Consider the following 15610-nt stretch of genomic DNA (forward strand, 5'->3'; position numbering starts at 1 on the left):
GCTGGAAGACTAGGGACTCCCTGAGGCCAGGGCCACCATGCTCTCCTTCTTTCAGACTAGGAAGTAATGGGGGTGAGACTCCCCCTTCCCTCCTCCTGTACCTCCACGCACACAGCCCCCCACCCAGAATATAACACTCTGCCCCAATGGTACAAGCAGGACCCCTCCTCCTATCCCTCTCCCTCCTGGCAGTCCTCCAGGCCTGGCCCGTACCAGGCAGCCTACTCCCCTCCCCCGGGCCCTGTTCATGAATCCCACCTCTGTTGGGCACCACAGACCCCCCTTTCTCCTCCCCAAACAAATGGGGTCTTGAGTGAACCACTGGGATCACACACAAGGCTAGATCTATTCCCTGGGCTAATGTCACTGCCAGCAGGGGGTGGGGGGGCAGGCAAGGGGTGGGGGGCATGGGGGAGCAGGCTGTCCATGCCACAGCCTCTCTTAAGGTCCAGCCTCCGAAATCAGATCCTGATGGGGCTGGGATCAACAGCTCACTCCCCGGGTCACCCCAGAGTGGACCAACCCCAGATGCCTCCAAGGTGCCTCCCCTCCCGACAGTGCAGGCAGGAGCCTCTGGGCCCAGGTCCAAATTCCTGCTCTGTGCCCCATGGAAAACTTCCCCAAACCTGAGGCAGGTCATCTGTAAAATGGGCCTAACTAGACCTACTCTGCCTGTGCTGCTGGGACTGTGAATGTGGACACAGACAGCAATGTCCCCAGCACGAACTAAGTGCCCCAAGAAAACCAGTTTCCTTCTTTCTTCTATTTTTCTTTTTTGGGGTGGGGGGGAGACAGGCAGGGTGAGAGCCCAGGCTGGCAGGGCAGAAAATGGCTTTTTCCAAGCACTATAAACGTCCCTATTCACAAGTCAGAAGCTCAGTTCCCTCAGGAATGAGCGATGGAGCCTCCCAGGCCTGGGGGCATTCAGGAGAGGCTGCTGGTCTTTCCTGGGGAGAGGGCCTTGGAGTCAAGCTTGCAAATCCAAATCTCCAAGTCCACCACCTCCCAGAAGCCTGTCTAGATAAGATATCATCTCCATTTTACAAACAAGTAAACTGAGACACAGAGTGGGTAAGTAATTTGCCTAAGGGCACACAGCGCCTGAACTGATGACTCAGGCTGCTACCAAAACCTCTTCCTTATGGCAGGCAGGAGCCGTCCCTGCTTCAGAGCCTTTCTGCGATGTTGCCTCTGCAGTCAGAGTGAAGTCCGAACTCTCCAGTTTGAAAGGCCAGGCCCCCACCTGACCCAGAGTCAGCATGCAATTGGGGCTCTGAGGCCAGCTCGGCCACCAACTCCCCACTGTGTCTCCGGGTCCAGTTGGCCTGGCCTCCCCAGGCTCAAGGGCCTTGTAGCTAAGATGCAAATGACAAGACTGGCAGCCCAGGGCCCCCGGCAGGGTTACCCATCCACGCTGCCATCACGTGTTGACTGAACACCTACTATATGCCAGGCCCCGTTTAAGGCACTTGGGATAGAGGGAGGAACCAGACCGAGAACGATCCGGCCCTCACGAGCTGACACTGCGCTGGCAAAAGGGTGGATAATAAAAAAGCAAAAAAACAAAAAACAAAAAACAAAAAACAAAAAGAGCAATTGGTTGTGTTAGGGGCTACCAAGAGAGGGAAGAGGCCCGGGGCCACAAACAGAGCACTTAGGAAGGGGCTCCCTGGGGAGGCGACATGGAACAGGGACGGGGGTTCAGGGGGCAGCCCAGGACAAGCCCAGGGAGCAGGTGGGAACCCAGAGAGGGCCAGCAACTCCTGCAGAAGGACCAGCAAGTACAAAGGCCAAGGACTTCAGTGCCCCATGGAGTCTGGGTGGGGGGGCGCCCAGCACACAGCAGAAGCTCCAGAAAAAGCCGCCCCTAAGCCCTGTGAGCTCCCTGCCCCTTGCTTTCCTCCTCTGGAAAACAGGATGCCGGGCAGCTTCGAGGGAACCCCGTCTCTTCCACACACCTGGATTCATTCTCATTCCTCCCATTTTGCAGGTGAGGAAGCTGAGGCTCCCAAGACCCCACGGCCCGTAAATGGCAACATGATGATGGGATCCGAGGTCTTGTCATCCCCAACCCTAGGTCCTGCTGGCCTTATGTGGCCTCACGGGTCACGGGACGCTCATTGCCTCTCCCCCAGGCGATCCCAAGATAGCACTGACCGCCAGAAAGTCTCTTGGGAGGAACGGATGTCTATGCCCTGGTTGGTTTCCCTTCTACCACCTGGGGCTACACAGGACACCTCTCCCACGACTTCCCGCAGGTCACTGGAAAGGCGCGGAAGGGCTCACGGGTTCAAAAGAGCAGGGAGCCCCTGCTAGGCAGCAGATGCTGGGCTTCACTGTCACCCCCTTGCCGCACGCGGGTCAAATAAAGCTGAGCCCTATCACACCCATCGTACAAAGAAAAAAGCTGAGGTTCCCAAAAAGGTAAGAAACATGCCCAGGGCCACCCACCTAAAAAGTGGCAGAGAGAGGCTCTGAACTCAGGTCTGTGTCACTCAGAGTCACCATGCCACTCATCCCCCAAATCCCTCAGATGTCGCTCTCTGGACATCCTTCTCCATCCGTGGCCCCTAGTAGCAGGAAGGACTTGCCCTGAATCCATTGCTCCCGGGACACCACCCGCCACTCGCCTGATACGCCGTGCCCCGGGCTGGGGTTAGCTGGGCAGGTTCAGGACACTTGGGGACCCTGAAGGAAGCCAGGAGGTGGGAGACTTGGGCGGCAGCTGGAGGGCCAAGGCCTGTGTGAGGACAGCAGGCACCCAGGCCCCTGGATTAGGCAGGCAGGGAGCATGGAATGCCAAGCCAGCCACACCAGGTTCCAGGCCCACTCAGTGACCAAGGCGCTGTGTGACTCCTGGAGGCCCTTCTCCTTTCCAGCCCCACTTCCTGCGGCCAGGTCATTGCCTCCAGGGCTCAAGGGTCACAGACAAGGATGCAGTGAGGCTGACCTCCGGTGAGACATCACCACTGTTGTCCTCCCCGGGCATGTCAGAAAATAATTTTTCAATCATTTTTGGAAGGAATTATGTTGATGGTGGTGGGGTTGACACCTAACGGCGGCTCTGCTAACGCACCAGGAACCGCACCTGGGGCGTGACATACATTATCCCCAGTGACCACAAGCCCAAGAAGCATGTGCGTCGTCTCCATTTTACAGATTGGGAAAATGAGGCCCCGGACCGTACTGCTGTCAGTGCCGGAGTCAGGATTCAAACCCAGGACTCTGTTGTCCCAAGCTGCTGCCTCCTGTAACTACTGAAGTGAAATGTTTGCTTCGGAAAAGGACCTGGGGACTGAGGGAAGAGAGAGCCAACTCTCAGCGGGGTGGTCACAGAGGGACAGGCTCCCAGGGGAGGGGTCAGGACCGGTGAGTTGGGTGTTTGGGGAGACAGGTACCCAGGGGTTAAATCCCAGCCTCGGTGCGTGCCTGCTGTGCAACTTGGGGCAAGTGACCTTCCCTCTCTGATGCCTCAAAGGCAAGTATCAATTCCAGGTATCCTGGAGCACAGCAAACGTGAGGTATGGGACCAAGTCACTTGGGGACAAGGAGAGAACATGCATCCGGAGTGGGGACTTGTATGCTCAGAGGCCCTGAGGAAGAGGAAGGCTCCAGAAGGCAGAGGTGGGGGCACCTGGCCACAGACATGGGAGTGAACAGGATGAACCTGGCAGGGAAGGGCACTGCTTGGACCCACCCTCTGGACCTCCCTCCCCCTCAGAGAACCCTGTGTCAGCCCAGGGCCGCAGCCCCTCCCTGTAACACCACCCCCCCCCCACGGAGCCCCCACCGCCCCACTCGCTCCCACTCCCTGCATGGCCCCCCCTAGAGCCTCCAGCACCGGGCCCTTCCCCAGGGCCCTCAACCTCTCGGCAGCCACGGCTCCTCCACGTGGGGACCACCTCGTCCTAGAGACGGCATCTCCCTCTCCTTAGCAACCACCAACACCGCGCCCAGACAGCCAGCCTCCTCCCTCTGTCTCCTCCTCTCTCCATGGAGACCACAATGCCACAGAGGCGGCTCCCTCGCCAAGGCAACCACCGTCACTCAGCACCCGCCCGGACCACAGCTCCCTCCACGTGGCCACCACCAACACTGCCACGGTGACAGTGACAGCCTCTCCTCTCGCGGCAGCCACCAGCCCCAGCAGAGACCAACAGCTCCCGTCTGCCCGAGGCCGCCAGCTGTTTGACTGCTCTCCCCGATGAAATCCCCGACACCGATCAGGCCCCTATCGATCCTGCCCCGCGCGTCTCAGCTCCCAGCTCTCTCCCAGCCCCTCAGTCTGCCTCTCCCGACAATGAAGAGACACCCTCCCCTCCTGAGGGAGGAAAGGAGACCCCAGAAGCCGGTCCCCACCCCAGCAGCCCCCTCCGATGCCCCGGCCCCCCACTGAGGTACAAGAGGCCAGGCCAAGGGGCAGGAGTGTGACTTCCTCCCACCCCCCACAGGGAGCCTGTCCCGGCCCCCAGAAAGGCCTGCCACTCTGCCAGCTGCCTCGCAGGCCCGGAGGAAGGGAAGCTGGGGAGAAGCAGGTGGGGGTGCCTATAGCAGGGGTGCGGGGGGGGGGGGGTTGCCAGGCAAGACAGGAAGGGACCAATGGGCGACAGGCTTGGCTACACCACAGTTCACAAGGCCAGGTCATGTGAGCCAGGCTCACATGCAGCCACACGCTCGCACACAGTCAGAAGGACCCTGTCCTTACCGATGTCTGCGGGCTAAGGGGGCCCTCCGGCCCACGAGGCTCTATCCCTGGCCTGGTCTCAGGGAGGCCCCTGCAGCAGCGGCGCCAGGCAGCAGCAGCAGGAGCAATGGGGTCCCGGGTCCTGGTCCAGCTCAGGCAGCGGCAGCTTCTCACCCAGGTCCTCTCCTTCTGCGGGGAAGCGAGGGGGAGAAAGGGGAGGGAGGGAGAGGAGAGGAGGAGAGAAGGAGGGGGAGGGGGGCAGCAGGAGGGAGGGAGGAGGGAAAATGCTGAAGTCTTGAAGGGTACACTCACTTCTTTCTTAGGTTTCCCATGGCAACCAAATATACCACAAATGAATATCAGTGTGAAAGAGAGGGAGGAGGCCGAGAGAGGGGAGGGATGCACGGAGATGGAGGCCGAGATGGAGAGAGATGGGAGAGATGGAGGCAGGGAGGTGGAGAAATGGAGGCGGGGAGACGGGGGAGATGGAGGCGGGGAGATGGAGGCCCGGAGATGGAGGCTGGGAGGCAAGAGACGAGGGAGAGGGAGGCTGGGAGATGAAGGAGATGGAGGTTGAGATATGGGGGAGAGGGAGGCAGGGAAAAGGAGAGATAGAGGCAGGGAGATGGAGGCTGGGAGGAGGGGGAGATGGATGTTGGGATATGGGGGAGAGGGGGGCAGGGAGAAGGGGGAGAGGGAGGCAGGGAGAAGGGGGAGATGGAGGCAGGGAGATGGTGGAGATGGAGGCTGGGAGATGGGAGAGATGGGTGTTGGGATATGAGGGAGAGGAAGGCAGGGAGGAGGGGAAGCTGGAGGCAGGGAGATAGGGGAAAGGGAGGTAGGGAGGGGGAAAGGAAGGCAAGGAGATGGAGGAGAAGGAGGCAGGGAGATGGGAGGGACAGAGGCAGGGAGGAGGGGGAAAAGGAGGCAAGGAGAAGTGGGAGATAGGGAGATGGAATTGGGGAGGTCGGGAAGATGGAGACTGGGAGATGTGGGGAATGGAGGCCAGGAGGTGGAGGAGATGGAGGAGATGGAGGGAGGGAGGGAGGGAGTAGGAGGAGATGGAGTCAGGGAGATGGAGAGATGAAAGCAGAGGAATGGAGCCTGGGAGATGGGGTAGATGGAGACTGGGAGATGGAAGCTGGGAGGTTGGGGGATGGAGGCTGGGAGATGGAGGCTGGTAGGGGAGAGGAAGACTGGGAGGAAGGGAGCAGGGAGGCTGGGAGGTAATGGGATGGAGGCTGGGAGATGGGAGACATGGAGGCTGGGAGATGGAGGCTGGGAGGTAGAAGAGAGGGAGGCTGGTAGGTGGGGGGCTGGGGGCTGGGAGATGGAGGCTGGAAGGTGGGGATGGAAGCTGGGAGATGGGGACATGGAGGCTGGGAGGTAGAGAAAAGGGAGGCTAGGAGGTGGGAGGATGGAGGCTGGGGGATGGAGGCTGGGAGATGGGGGGACATGGAGGCTGGGAGGTGGGGGAGAGGGAGGCTGGGAGATGGGGAAGGCTGGGTCCCCATCTTATAGGCCCCATCGGGTTCAAGAGTAAGAGGAGGGAAGGGGTCACAGGACTTCTTTCACTACCCTCCAAATGGGTAGTTTCTAGGAGATGAAGGGACCCCATTCCTCCCACCCCACCCCAGTCTCGCTCATGTTCCTGACTCCCTGAAGGGCCCCAGAGTCTGGAGGCTCTTCCCACGTCCCAGCCAGACACCCCACTCAGTCATGGACACACACAGCATACCCAGGTGGGGACGGTCCCCATACCCTCCCACTCCCTGTCGTCAGGTGCTCCCATACACAGCCCCTCCCTCCTCACATGGGCAACCACACCACCCTCCTATCAGTCACCCCAACCCCAACCGGACCTACTCCTTCTACCACTGGGCCCCAGGCCCTCTGCTGCAGGGAACAAGCAACCCCCCCACCCCGTGCCATCTCTCATTGATGACTCGCACACACCCATTCTCCCAGTGTGCCCATAGCCTACGCCCTGCTGGGCACCATCGGGTCATATGCACTCATACACCCTAAGAGTAATGCACCTGCCTGACCTCCCCTGGCAGAGACACACACTATTCTGGACAGATGTGCCTCCACCCAACCTTCTCCCATCTGTGCGCACACGTACACGCGCACACACTCCCTCTCTGCCCTCAGAGGCCCCTCTCCCTGTCTGGCCCGCACCCCCCACCAGCCCAGATGGTCCTCCCAGCCCGTCCTCACAGGCAGAGCCTCACACCTTGGCCCCCTCGACACTGCCATTCATAAACATACATAGACCCTTCCAACGCGGGCAGCTGGCGGCCCCGGAACACAAGCGCGCACGCGCTCCCGGCGCTGCCCGGCTCAAAGGCAGAGGACAAGGACGCACCTGCTGGCTCCTGGAAAGGGCTCCCAGGCCCAGGTCCCCCAGGGATACTTCCTCCACGCTTAACCCGGAGCACTGTGGCCAGCAGACACCCTGACACACACACATACACACACGCGCGCGCGCGCCAGCACCCACAGGACACTGAAGAGCAACTAACACCAGAATCCCACATCCCCTCAATTGGACATGTGCACAGAGACCCAGATGCACCGTCCACAGCTGCCCACAGAACCCTGATATAGCAGCGCCCACCTGAACACGTGGACTCACACGAGTGCCACCATGCTTGGGACCAGGGCACAGATAGCCCTCAACACAAGCATGGAAACGCACTGGCGCCCACTCCTGGTGGACCACCCGCGGCAGGCACTCGTGCTCCACCATACACACACAGACAGACCTGCCCACAGGCACGGGGGCCCCTACACGGCCTCACAGGCCAACGCACACGGCCCCCGGCACACCAGCGCACTGGGGACCGCTCCCTGACACCCCACCCCACCCCCAGCACACGCAGGGCCACGCCTGCACACCCAGGGCGCCGCACTCCCAGGGCAGTTCTCGGCGGCGCCCCGCCAACCCCATCCCGTCCACACCCACCTGACACACACACCCGGTCGCCAACAAGTCACAGGCCCTTGATCGGGTCGCCCCTCCGCCCCCTTCCCTGGGCACGCGCCTTGGCCGTCCGCCAGCCCCCTGCCCAGAGCCCGCGGGTTTACGATCCAGCGCACCGTGCCGAGCCCAGAGGCCGTGAAATTGGCTGCGAGCTGCGAGGGATGCGGCTGCAAATTCTAAGCACAGGGAAGTAAGGCAGAACCAGGCGGGCTGCCGGCCACGGTGAGGGCGGGGGTGGAGGGGGTACGGGCGACCTGGGGAGGGGCCTCCCTGTGCGCGCTCCCGCCCACCCCGCCGCCGTGCACGTGCCTGTGCCCTGCTGGGCGGGGCCGGGGGTGGGTGCCCCGGAGCCGTGCGGGAAGAGCTGCGCGCCGGTGCACCCTGGGGGCCTGCCCCAGGTGCGCACCGGGGATGGACACCCGCTCACCGCCCGGCCCATAGCCACCTGCGTGGGCCAGAGCGCCCACCGGATGACCCGCCTCAGGCCAGTGCTTCGCGACTGTGCAACTCTGCGTTGCCGCCTCCGGGAGGCCTTCCGGGCTCTCCGTCCTCTTCTGGCTTCTCTGTTCCCACCTCCACCACCTGGCGGCCTCCAGCCTCTGCTCACAGGCATAACTCCAGGCTCAACTCCACCAGTACCCTGGCACCAAAGGAAGGGAGAGGGAGGGCATGGTCTCTCTCCAAAACGCTGGGCAGGCCCTCGCTGGTCTCACCTCACCTGCCCCGTACTTCATGCCTTTACCAGCTGTGCGGCCTTGAACCCGAAACCGCTGACTCTGCCTCCGCTTCCTCTTCTATGCAACAGGAACGATGCAGAGGGTCGTTCTGAGGATTTGCTGAGGGCCATTGGGCAAGCTCAGAACAGCAGCTGGTGAACACGGAGATGATTAGTACTGGCCTGGTCTTGCTACAGAACTGACCCCAGGCTCCTCTGAAAAATGCAGATGCCTTTGGTGCCTCCCCACCTGTGCAGAAAGATCCAGAAGACGCAGCCCCCTCAGCTGCCCTCCAACCAGCAAACATGGGCGAATTCATATTCTGGAAATGCATTAAAAATGCAGGTTCCCGGGCCATACATCGCCCCTCCTGAATCAAAGTCTCAGCTGACGAAGCCTGAGAATCTGCATTTTTAACAGATTTGCCCAGAGACCTTGGTGTTCCCTCACAAAAAGGATAACGTTCCCTTTCTTTTCTTTTTCTTAAAGATTTTATTTATTTATTTGACAGAGAGAGAGCACAAGCAGGCAGAGAGGCAGGTGGAGAAAAAGAGGGAAGCAGGCTCCCTGCCGAGCAGAGAGCCTGATGTGGGGCTGCATGTGGGGCTCGATCCCAGGACCCTGAGATCATGACCTGAGCTGAAGGCAAAGGTTTAACCCGCTGAGCCACCCAGGTGCCCCTAACGTTCCCTTTCTTAGCCCAAAGTTGACCGTCCTGTGTAATGGAGCCCCTAATCGCATTCCAGACTCATCTTCCCAAAATCCACTCCAGGCTTTCCAACCTCCAGACCTTGGCTCCTAATGGTCTCTCCACCTGGCCCGCCCCCACCCAGAGCTGGCTGGCCCTCCTTCACCGTCCTCAGGCCAAAATTAAACAAGATAATAGCCAGTGTGGAGCCCCGTGCCTGGCACCCAGCAGGTGTGCAGTCTCGGGGACCCCACGGTGGGGGGGGCGAGCAGACAAACAGAAGCGGCCAGACCAAGCCTCTCCCACCCTCAGCTCTCCAGGCTGGCTCGGCACCTGCCCTTGCAGCCTCGGGGTCAGGTCACAGACAACCAAGAACCACCCCGTCTGCCCAGCCCTACTGTGCGTAGGCCCCACGCTGGGCACTTGGCAGATGTTCCACGTGTCTCATCTCTCTTCCAGATGTTCCACGTGACTCCTCTCCATGCGTTCCTGCCTGAGCCCTGGGGCACCACAGTTATCCCTGGGTGAGATACGCTTGTGCCTGCGTGCACGCACACGCGCGTGTGTACTGAATGCAAAATGCATCAGTCCATCCTCAAAATAGCACAGAGATAAGAGGAACTTGCCCAAGTCATTTTTGAGGGCCTGGCCTACTAGTCTGCGCCTGTGTGGAGCTGATGTACTAGCAGGAGAGACACAGAGGGAACAGCTAAACCAGAACTATGAACCTCCCCACACAGCCCCAGAGCGAGAAGCGCGGAAAGCAAGGGAGGTGGCCTGCCAACCCCGCCGCCTGTGTCTCTCCACCATCCCAGGAGAATTTCAGAGAGAGGGGACCCAGCCAGGCCAAGGAGGGAAACTGAGGCAGGCCTGAGTCTTGGGGCTGGGCCCGGAGCGGGCTGGCCGGGCAGCCTTTTGGAACTGCTTCCCGCTGTCCCCTAACCCCCTGCCCCAGCATGCACTGGCATGCACAGAGTCACACGCATACACTTACTCACATACATGCACAGGTGCACAGCAGACATGTCCAGCCCCCTCCCAGCCCCTCTGCACATTCTAGCTGGGGGGACAGGCAGCTCTCAGGCCCTTCTCACACTTCCGTGGGGCCCCCCAGCCTGGCTCCTGAAACAGTTTCTATGTGTCTCAGGGGGTGAACAGAGAAGCTGAAAGGAGAGGGAGGGATACACATATACACACGCACACAGCCCAGGACCCACTCCAGAGAACCAGGAATGAATAAGGGAGACAGATGGGAAGGGGGAGGGAACTCATCTAATTGACACCTACTATGTGCCAGACACAATGCTCCGCACTTGACATTCTCTTACGTAACCGCACTGGAAAAGTTAGGAACCCGGCATTGCTATCCCCACTTTATACTGAGGAAGCAGGGCCTCCTGGAAGGGAACTTACCCAAGACACACACCGTTAAAAAGAGACAGAATTTGGACCCTGGGCCCCTACTCTTTTGCTGACTGAGACAGGGGGAGAAGATGGTAGAGTGGCCCAAGGGGACTGTCGCTGAGGCCGTGATAGCCTCGGAACCGGAGAAGATACTAATCTGGGAGCAGCACTCCCTCCATCACCCAGGGGAGCCCCCAAAAGACCCGCTGGGCGCCGGCGCTGTGCTCGGTGCTGGAGGACAGCAAGAGAGCGTGCTGCTGGCTTCGGGGATGTCACAGGTCGCCCAGGGGTGGGGGGAGCACAGAAGGAATGTGGAACAGGCCTGAGACCCTAGAGCCTTCCTGCCCCTCTGTCCCTGTGCCACACCCACTGCTTCTCCTGCTGACAGATGAGCAAGGCAAGGCCCGGAGAGGCCCCTCACCCCGGGACACCCCAAGATGGAAAGGTCCCCTGGCAGAGATGTGGGACTTCTGGTCCTCGTTCTGCTGCTGTGTGGCCCTGAGCCGATCTGTAACCTCTCTGTGTCTTGTGTAGGAGATGAGGAATGGGAATGGCTGTGTTGCAGAAGGTTTGGTGGGGATTAAACACTTACAAAGAGCTTCACCCCGGGCCTGGCTCTTGGGCTCAATGAATATTAGCTCATATCATTATTATTATTATCACTGTAACGATTGCCGCCAGCGGCACCCAGCAGCTGAGGCTTGCCAGGTGGCTCCCTAACCCTCAGGGCCTCTCCGGGGCCTCCCAGGGGGCTGTCTGCTCACCAGAGGGGAAGGGGCTCTATTATTCCAACTCCCAGCACCCTCCACCACCCTCCCCCCGCCGCCGGCCCGTAATAATGACAGTGACCCTGCCCCCGAAACTCATTGAGCCACGAGAAGGTTAATTCAATAGGGGATCAGACGGGGCAGTGAGAGGCAGAGGATTGAGTTAACCTTCTGGACTACTGGTTAAGGAGGCTCGGGCTTCCAGGCAATCCTGCTTCCTGGCTTTCTGTTCCGCACGGCCTGGGACACCACTGCAGACTGTGGGGGAACAGATCTAGGCCCAGGGGTGGGGAGGGCACTGTACCTGGAATGGGGAGGTGACCGGGATGGGTACCTCCCAGCCACGGGATGGATGCCACACTTTCACACTCACTCACCGAGCTTGCAAGACTATAGCTGCAGCCTCGCAGACAGAGCACAGCGCCGCTGACCCCCGTGTCACACACAGCCGCTCAGCAGAGATGTCACTGGAACCAGTTCTGCTTCCAAAGCAGACATCCCGCAGACTTCAGGAGGCAAGGAAGCCGCACGGGGCAGCGGGCAAGGAGCACACTAGAGAAGGCTCAGTCGCCAGAAGCTTGTGGGGTAGAAGGACAAGCAAGAGAGGGCTGGGGATGGAAGCAGCCTCTATGGTGGCCAGCTACACCTTGGCCTTGGGCACTCCCCATCCCCAATGCACAGAGCTCCCGGTCTGTCCATAAAAACAAAGACAGTGCCCTGTGGGAAGGGAGCCGCCAATCCAGTGAGTCTCCCCCCGAGGGGAGGGGCCAATTCTAAGGACTCAATCAATGGACAACTCGCCTTACCCTTCAGACCTCAGTTTACTCATCTGTCAAATGACTACATGACAGAAACCAGCTGGCCAGCCCCACAGGACGGCTCTGAGGATCCGAGGAGGGAGAAAGTTCTTTACAAAGTTAGACTCCGAGCTGGGGGACAGGAAGCCAAGGGACGTGATGGGCCGAGCCCCCACCACAAGCCAGGCACCCGGCACCCCGGAGGCCCACCGTTCCCTGTGACACCCCTCACCTTTCCAACCACCCCTGCCCCAGGTTACAGATGAGACGCCGAGGCCCAGAGAGGTGACAGGAAGGCCTAAATCACAAAGCACAGAGTAGCCACACGGGACTAGAACCAGCAGGCCCGTCCCCTCGGCCGTGTTGTCACATGAATTTGCACACCGCCCTTGCTCACACAAACACGTATCTCCGTGACCCGGCTGGGGCTGGTGGAGAACAGAGACTGTCAGAGGAAGGGAAGAGGCGCCCCCACTGAAAGGTGGGGGGCAGAGAACAAGCCTTCAGGTAAGGGGCCCCACACCCACCTGGGGCGTCTGGAGAGGGACCTCTCCCTCAGGGACCCCATCCTCCTCCCCCTCTCACAGATCACAACACGGGGGACGGAGGCACATGCGGCCACAAGCCCTCCCGGTTGACATCACACACTCTAGCTTCTGGGGGTGACCCCTCACGCTGCTATCCCAGTGACGTCACTGGCAGCCTGCCGCTGATGTCACACCCAGAGGTTCTCACTGACGTCACACCCACAGGCCCATGCTGGCATTACGCACACTTCTCCCCAAGACCCCCCCCCCTTTCAATTACTCCTCTTTCTTGTTGCCCAGATGCAGATGGCCCAGAGGTCACCACCCACGTACACAGCTTGAGAGTCACCACTCACTCTGGACAGGCGTTCACAGACACAGCCTGTGTGTGCACATTCCTCATAGGACACACGTTTATGCGGGTGCGCAGGCCCACGGGCCCTGCTGATGGCTGAGACCCACTACGTCCCACAGGTGCCTGGCAGGCCAGGGGCACAGGTGTGCGAGCCCTGGACATATGTGTGCACAGGCAAAAATCCTCCCCACCCCACCCCCATGATGCAGCTCTGTGTATGAAAATGTCCCTCAATGACTAAATCAGGCAGCCCAGAGCTGGCAGCTTCTACCACATTCCTCCAGGTGTTGCCAGCACCCCCTCCTCCTCCCCCTGCCCCCCAGCTTCTCTCCTCCTCCGACAGCCTGGGCTGCTGACAGCAGCGACAGCCGCAGCCTGGACACACACACGTACTCCAGTCCAACACCTGTGTCTCGGCAAGGGCGGGCGGGGGGCAAGAGGACGGAGGCAGTGCCCTCCAGAGGTGGCCACTGGGCTAGGAAGGGTTCAGGGGAAGGAGCACAGCACGGAGCACAGAGCGACAGAAAGTACCCTCAAGTCCCACGTTCCTCCTGAGCTCAGCCGAGGGCCAGCGCCACCATCCCCTTCCTGTCTCTCCTTGGGCATGCCTGACACACTGTGGCTGCTTCTGTCCTGGACACATGCTCCCCGAGTGCACACACGTACACGCACACCAGCTCTGTCCCCTCCAAACAGTCCAAGAAAACCCTGCTGGGCCACAGACTCTGTGTGTGTGTGTGTGTGTGTGTGTGTGTGTGTGTGTGCATGCGTGTGTGTGTGTGTACAGAGAGAGTAGGGTCCACCCCTGCACAGAGCCCTGTGTGCACACACACAGAGCACACACATCCCTCCCCACGTGCACACACTGCCCCACCAGCCAACACACCCACCCTCCCCCCCGCCCCCATCTTCTGCCAGTTGCTGGAGTCCACACACACACACACACACACACACACACACACACACACGCAGCCTGGGGCCGTGGCCCTCCCTGCCAGAGCTGCAGTCTGTGCCGATTCCTGCTGCTTCCCGGGGCTGCCTCCCTGCTTGCCCCACACCAGCACCACGGAGAAGGGAGCAAAGCCTTTGCCAGGGTCCCCACCCACTTAGGGGACCCCACTCCCCGCGTCTGGTCCTCTTACCAAATCCATCGCCCTCCTGCGGGTAAAGGGGGTAAAGCCCCACCCTGCCTCCCTCCCCCTAGAGCAGCACCAACCAAACCCCCCTTACCAGCTACGAAGATGAATTGCTCCACCCCGGCAGCACTCCGTGAAACAGGGGGCCAGGGTCCCCGATTCGCAAGGATGGGGGCAGAGAGGTGCGGCGTGGCACTGACTGGTACAGCCGTCCACCATCGAGCCTCTGCACCACCCCCCAAAAATGCTCACCTCACCGACCGTCCTCCGCGTCCTCCCACCCCGCCTCCGCCCACCACCACCCGCACTCCCACAAAGGGGGGTCCCCCGGGGGGGTCTCACAGTGATTCCCCAGACCCCGGAGCCCCTGGGGGTGGCTTTCCCGGTCTCATCCTACCCCCCCAATCCTCAGCTGTGCCCCCCCACAACAAGCCCCACCCCCACCGGTGGAGGAGGGGTGCCCTCTGGTTCCAGTCCTCACTCCCACCGCCTCCGCCGGCCAGCGGGCGCTCGGATCCGGAGGGATTCACTTACCTCCAGCCCAGCCGGGATCCGGGCCGAGCGCCGCTTCCGGCGGCGGCGGTGGCGGCTGCGGGGCCTGCGCGCGAGTGTGAGTGTGAGCGCGGGTGCGAGTGTGCGCGGCGCCCGGCCGAGGCTCGGTGCGTGTCGTGTGTCTGTGGCGTGGCCCGCGTGTGCGTGTGTGTGCGTGTGTGTGTGTGTCTGCGAGCGAACGTGTGCGCGCAGACACCGCCACCCCCGCCTCCCCGTCGCCGCGCCTCTGCTTCGGCGGGGCCCGCCGCCCGGGAGGGGGCCGGGGCGCAGCGTGCGTCAGGGCCCGCGGCCGGCCGTCTGTCCGTCCGCCCCGGCCCGCCCCGGCGCCCGGCTCCCTCCGCAGGCCTCTCCGCAACGAGACCCCGCCCGCCCCCTCTCCCGGCTGGATCCTTCCACGGACACACGCGCACGCACAGACACACGGCCGCGGGCGGGGGCCGCGCCCGGCTCCAACGCCGCAGCTGCAGCGCCAGGGGAGGCGGCGGCGGCCGCGCGGACCGAGGAGCCCCCGACCCCCGGCCTCGCCCCGGCCCGCATCCCAGCTCACCCCCGCGGGCTCCGGGTCCCGCCAACGCCGTCGCGAGCGCATTCAACAGCTGGAGGCAAACTTGCCGCGGGGCGGGCCGCACGAGGTGCGCAGCGCCCCCCAGCGCACGCCGGGGGACGCCCGCGGCCCCCGACTCCCCCTCCGCGGGTGGACCCCTCCTCACCTCCGCGCGGCCGCCGGCGGCCGGCGCTCCACCGCGGGCAACCCGAGAAGTGCGGCTGCTGCGTTCCCATTTTATCGGCGAGCCAACTGAGGCTCGGGGGAGAAGAGCCACTCGCCCAAGGTCACAAAGCGAGCTTGACCGCAGAGACAGTGTTAAACTCCAGATCTACGCTTGTGCGGGGGCCCTTGGCAGTGGCTCATTACCCTTCACCTACCCCCGACCCCCAGACGTTCTTCTTAGGCCCTAGCCCCTCCCTGGCTGATGCCCACACACCTGCGCCCCCCGCAA

General features: G+C 61.6%; 1 protein-coding gene across 7 annotated transcripts in view; it reads right to left on the reverse strand.

Annotated features, from left to right (window-relative positions):
* Nucleotides 1-15219, reverse strand: part of ELFN2 (extracellular leucine rich repeat and fibronectin type III domain containing 2) — a 57518-nt gene extending 42299 nt beyond the window's left edge. The window contains exons 1-3 of one of the 7 annotated variants that reach the window (XM_047742677.1): nt 15160-15175; nt 14595-14658; nt 4706-4873 (exon numbers count right to left, since the gene is read on the reverse strand). The gene's annotated coding sequence lies outside the window, so the exon portion shown is untranslated. Of the gene's footprint in view, nt 1-4705; nt 4874-13455; nt 13557-14154; nt 14317-14594; nt 14843-15159 lie in introns of those variants that run through there. The other 6 variants (XR_007129580.1, XM_047742679.1, XM_047742676.1 and 3 more) reach the window with 6 other exon arrangements.
* Nucleotides 15220-15610: the final 391 nt, after the last annotated feature.

The sequence above is a fragment of the Lutra lutra genome, chromosome 8 (genome assembly GCF_902655055.1).
Source record: "Lutra lutra chromosome 8, mLutLut1.2, whole genome shotgun sequence".
Taxonomy (NCBI): domain Eukaryota; kingdom Metazoa; phylum Chordata; class Mammalia; order Carnivora; family Mustelidae; genus Lutra; species Lutra lutra.